Source organism: Stenella coeruleoalba (genome assembly GCF_951394435.1).
Source record: "Stenella coeruleoalba genome assembly, chromosome: 12".
Taxonomy (NCBI): domain Eukaryota; kingdom Metazoa; phylum Chordata; class Mammalia; order Artiodactyla; family Delphinidae; genus Stenella; species Stenella coeruleoalba.
In genome coordinates this window covers 9,837,083-9,842,851 of record NC_137158.1, presented here as the reverse complement: position 1 = coordinate 9,842,851, position 5,769 = coordinate 9,837,083, and the positions used below count along the sequence as shown (strand labels likewise).

The window sequence follows — 5,769 nt, the reverse complement described above, 5'->3', positions numbered from 1 at the left end:
TCTCCCAGATGAGTCACTTACTAGTTTTTGTCAAAATACTTAAACACATGAAGACTCAAACTGTACAGCTGCAAAGCAGAATGGGACATGCATGCAGACTCTACCTCCATTACTATTTTGTTAGGATAGTAAAGATGAGATAATGCTCATGAAAGCATTTCTTTTAAAGCCTGCAGCATCACGCTGATGTAAGACATTATTTTTGTACTGACACCTATTATGAGAAAAATAAAAAATTAACTCAAGACCACGCTGTATGGTTATCGGAAACACTGTACTTTACAATATTTGGTTATTTTAAGGATCCCCATTGCCGTGGGCATAAACATTTAATCAGTCACTGGAAGGAAAAAAAAATACCCCAGAAGTGCTTTGCCTAAGAAAAGCTGATAAAAGAGTCATGCCCTGTTTTCTTCTTAATGTTCCTGCAGCATCTTCCCACCCTTCCCGGCTGCATACTTTGCATCCTTAAGAGTTTTAGGCCATTGACAATACATATATATATACACATATATTTATATATATGTGCACATATATATACACATATATTTATATATATGTGTGTATATATATATATTTATTTATTTATTTATTTAATGACATTGATGTAACAGAAATAGGTGTCATTATCATTGTCAGTAAAAATCTAGCTTCAGGGCCAGAATCTGCAGTCAAACATGCGACCGGCCAAGTAAAGCTTGGTTCGCTCTGTGACAGAAAAGGCTGCTGAGTCTGCATGGGAGTCAAGAGCATTCTCTCCCTCAGGACTCTTCACTTCTGTTGCTACACCTCACCGGTTTGATCATTCACACAGAGTCTCTAAAACAGGAGGAATAAGAAATCATGAAACAAGAATAGAGCACATGGAGGCTACCATAAAAGAAACTTCATTTTGCAACTATTTCACATTATTGCTAATGTAGGCATGAAACAGACACACACACTTCTTGCTTACCTAGCAATGTCCTATTTTCCTTAGCTATTCTTAAAGACTGAATAAGGACACCTTTTTACTTCCTTCTCCTTCTTGATTCTAAAAATACTAGGCTGAAGTAAAGTGATAGTGAGAATATAAAAATAGGTACCATTTATTGAGTGTCTGCTCTGGACCAGGCAGTTCACGAACATTTTCCTAGTACGTTATGACTCTTTGGGATGATTCCAGATTGATATCATAATTCTCACTTCCAGACCAGGAAAATAAGTCTCTGAAAGGTTAAGCAATTTGATCAGGTAACACAAGTAGCAGGAGGCAAAGCGGCAAAAAGAGATCTTTAAAAAAATTGTTTTTAATTTTTTCAGATTCTTTTCCATTATAGGTTATTTCAAGATATTGAATATAGTTCCCTGTGCTATACAGTAGGTCTTTGTTGGTTATCTATTTTATATATAGTAGTGTGTATCTGTTAATCCCAAATTCCTTATCTATCTCTCCACCCTCTTTCCCCTTTGGTAACCATGAGTTTGTTTTCTATGTCAGTGAGTCTGTTTCTGTTTTGTAAATAACTTCATTCATATTATTTTTTTTAGATTTAACATATAACTGACATCATATGATTTTTGTCTTTCCCTGTCTGACTTACTTCACTTAGTGTCTCTAGGTCCATCCATGTTGCTGCAAATGGCATTATTCCATTAAAAGACATCTTTTGGAATGACTTCCCATTTGCTAGTAAAATCTGTTAGCTAAGTAGCAGGGCATTTGGGAGACGGGAATACTGCTTTCTTTAATTTTCTTTATAACTGAGGAATACCAGAAAATGTGTTGTTATAACCATTGACACTGAACATCTCATAATGTCCATTTTTCTGCCTTTCTATGTAGTGGATGTGGCCAGTTTAAATTCTCTTGAACTAAAGACACGAGTAGAGGAGACGGAAGAAGGGAAGGAAAGAGGGAAGAAGGAAGAGGGGGAAAAGAAACCTAAACGGAATTGATTTTCCCTTATTATTCCCGAGCATGATGTCGTCATTTTATGCATCAATTCTAGGTGTAATTAAGGTGCAGAATATAGGGGTGATTCTCTTGTGGAAAGCTGTTTTATTAGTCAGGACTCTTTTAGCTGCAAGAGAAATAAAATTCAAATCAAACCAGCTTGTTGGGAACAAAGAGAGAAAGTGAGGATATTTATTTGGTTCATGTAACTGGGGCTCTACTTCTAGGTGTCAGGAAACTTTAGTTTGAATATGATACTGAAAATTTGGTACATTTCAAGGGTTTATGGGCACTAGGATATTGGTAGTTTATAGGGTGCCATGAAATGTACCCCCCTTCTCAAAAACTGGGACCTAAGATCACTCTCAACAGAAAACAGAGTCATACAGAATCACAGTAAAGATACTAGCTCCAGGTCTGCCAGGATTGTCTGTTAGATATTGAGTCTTCTCAGTATAAAGAAAGAATATGTCGGAAGGGAACTGATCAGCTGTGGAAGCAAAAGGAGAAAGGAGAACATTACCATTATTCATCTAAGGAGTCTCTGAGGAAAGGATGTCCCTGAACAGATACGCAGTTGTTGAGATGCCGCTCATACAGTGGAAGGACCATGGGCTCCAGTCAGATAAACCATTCATCCTACAGATACTTCCAGTGTGCCCACTACTTTTTCTGGACAGTTAGGATGTGTCCACAAAAAAAAACAAAGGTCCCTGCCCAAGGGACTTCCCTGGCAGTCCAATGGTTAAGATTTCGCCTTCCAATGCAGGGGGTACGGGTTCAATCCCTGGTCGGATCCCACATGCCTCACGGCCAAAAAAACAAAACGTAAAACAGAAGCAGGCAGCTGCTCAGTTGACGCTGCGTGTCCTGGGCTGGCTTCCAAGGTGCCACCAGGAGTTATTGGACCCTCTGAAGACCGTCCCTGGATCTCGGGTTAAAACTCTGTATTCTAATCTGAACTGTGGGAAAAAGGGTTAGCTCGTTGGTGATATTCCTACTTGAAGGACATCATGTTTTCCAAACTAGCACATTTGCAGACTGTTGTCCTTAGTGGAGTTCATTCTTCAGTGGCTTCTGCTACATCTGTTGCAACTAAAAAACAGTCCAAGGCCCTCCATCCTCTGATTACATTTTTGAATGGGAATCTAAATATGGTGCCCACAACTACCATGCTTTACCTGTAGCCCTGGAGAAAGGAAAAGGTATTGCGTATGGGATGTAGAAGGCAGAAAACATCTTGACTTTCTGAGTGCCTACAGGGCTGTCCGCCAAGGGCACTGTCATCCAAAGATTGTGAATGCTTTGAAAAGTCAGGTGGACAAATTGACCTTAACATCCGGGGCCTTCTACAATAACGTGCTCGGTGAATACGAAGAGTATGTTGCTAAACTTTTCAACTACCACAAAGTTCTTCCTATGAATACAGGAGTGGAGGCTGGAGAGACCGTTGGCAAACTTGCTCGTAGATGGGGATATACCGTGAAGGGGATCCCGAAATACAAAGCAAAGATGGTTTTTGTAGCTGGAAACTTTTGGGGTAGAACATTGTCTGCTATCTCCAGTTCCACAGACCCAACCAGTTATGACAGTTTTGGACCGTTTATGCCAGGTTTCGAAATCATTCCATGTAATGATCTGCCTGCTCCTGAGCGTGCACTTCAGGACCCCAACGTTGTGGCGTTCATGGTGGAACCAATTCAGGTGTTGTTGTTCTGGATCCAGGCTACCTTGTGGGCATGTGAGAGCTCTGCACCCAGCACCAGGTTCTGTTTATTGCTGATGAAATACAGACAGGATTGGCCAGAACGGGTAGATGGCTGGTTATTGATCACGAAAATGTCAGACCTGATATGGTCCTTCTAGGAAAGGCACTTTCTGGTGGTTTATACCCTGTATCCGCAGTGTTGTGTGATGGAAATAATGCCGACCATTAAACCAGGGGAACACGGTTCAACGTAGGGTGGCAATCCTACGGCCCTGGAGGTTTTGGAAGAAGCAAACCTTGCTGAAAATGCAGAGAATATGGGTATCATCTTGAGAAATGAACTCATGAAACTACCTTCTAATATTGTAATGGCTGTAAGAGGAAATTTACTATTTAAATACATTTAAATAGTATTAAATGCTATTGTGATTAGAGAAACCAAAGATTATGATGCTTGGAAGGTGTGTCTTCGACTTCAAGATAATAGACTTCTGGCCAAGCCAACCCACGGTGATATCATCAGGTTTGCACCTCTGCTTGTGATCAAAGAGGATGAGCTTCTGGAGGCCATGGAAATCATTAACAAGACCCTCTTGTCTCTCTGAGGGTGACAGTTTTCAGTGGTGCCTGGGAGCCAGCTGGAGACAGGCAGTTCGTAAAACTCTGTTTTTCTGCATTTAATGCAGCATATTCCATTTCCCCCATGTTAAGGGCTTTTTAAAAAATATATGTTTTTCAGTTCATATATAATAGAATGACATTTATAAAAGTGCAGTTTGCTGTGTAACATAACTAAGAGACTATCCTGGCATCTTATATTCAATTAAGTGTTTGTGTGTGTGTGTGTGTGTGTGTGTGTGTGTGCTTTCTAAGGTGAGATGCATCTCTCTATATAGACAACCTTTTAATCAAGTCCCTCAGCACAATTTATATATGTTTTAATAATTTCCTTGCTGGTATAAATTGTTTGTATTTGAAAAAGTTCTATGAGAGTATTGCATAGAAGATTAGCTTAACCTTATACAGTTGAATCATAATCATTGAATTTTAGGAAGGATTAATGGTTAAGCTTATATAAAATACTAGATTTCAGTAAACTCCATATTGGCTAGCACCAAGATGTATTCTATGAATGTCATTACTTTGAATTAAGAATTATTGTTTAACATTCCTAGATTATGTTTTAAGTGTTTGATATAATTTGTAAAAAGTGTTTATTTTCAGTGTTTCTTTAAATTTAAAATAAAGCTCATATTTAAAATGTCTACGTTGGGAGCAGTGTGTGATTACTGCAGGGTTATCAATTACCTCACATTTTAAAGTCCTCTGAGAATATTCTAACCTGTTTTATTTCATGTGTTTTCTAAGAACATTTTGGTTTCTTTGGTAATCTCTAGAAAAACAAATTATGAAAAGTCTCTTTAAGTACTACCTTTTCCACTTTCAAAATAACTACTTTTTTCCCATGTGTATGCTAGTATTTACCATTTTTATTAATGTATCCTTCTTATGCATGGTAAAAAAAAAAAAACAGAAGCAATAGTATAACAAATTCAATAAAGACTTAAAAAAAATGGTCCACATCAAAAAAAAATCTTTAAAAAGAAAAGATCCCTGCCCAATATCTTAGACTATAAGCATTAAACCTAATAAATAAGTAAATCATATAGTATGTTAGAAACCAAATAAAAAGGAAAACCTAAAACAAGGTATGAGGAGTCAGGAGGGCCCAGGAGGAAGGGTATGGTGTGATTTGAATTTGAACGGTCGAGGAGTCCTCATGGAGAAGTGGTATTTGAGTGGTGAACGGAAGGTGGTAAGGGAGTTTGCCAGTGGATATCTGGGGGAAACATTCCATGCAGAGCAACTGTCCAAAGATAGGAGCATTCTTGGCACATTTGAGGAATTTCAAGGAGGCCAGGTTGGCAGGAGTTAAGTGAACACAAAGGAAAGCAAAAAGAGATAAAGTCAAAGGGAGATCACTGTAGGCCACCGTAAGGTCAGCTGGAACAATTTAAGAAATGATGGTGGCAGGGTCTGGGTGGTAGTAATGAGGTTGTGAGATACTGTTTGCAAAGCATCTTGTTCATGGCAGGAACCAAACCCTGTGGTCGTTATAAGGCAC

The 5,769-nt window shown here is 38.7% G+C and overlaps 1 pseudogene across 1 annotated transcript; it reads left to right on the top strand.

The window, feature by feature from the left end:
* The first annotated feature begins 2,949 nt into the window (after positions 1 to 2,949).
* On the top strand, positions 2,950 to 4,348 carry LOC307195443 (ornithine aminotransferase, mitochondrial-like; annotated as a pseudogene). The gene has a single exon. The product of its transcript is annotated as an ornithine aminotransferase, mitochondrial-like (transcript).
* The last annotated feature ends 1,421 nt before the right edge of the window (positions 4,349 to 5,769 follow it).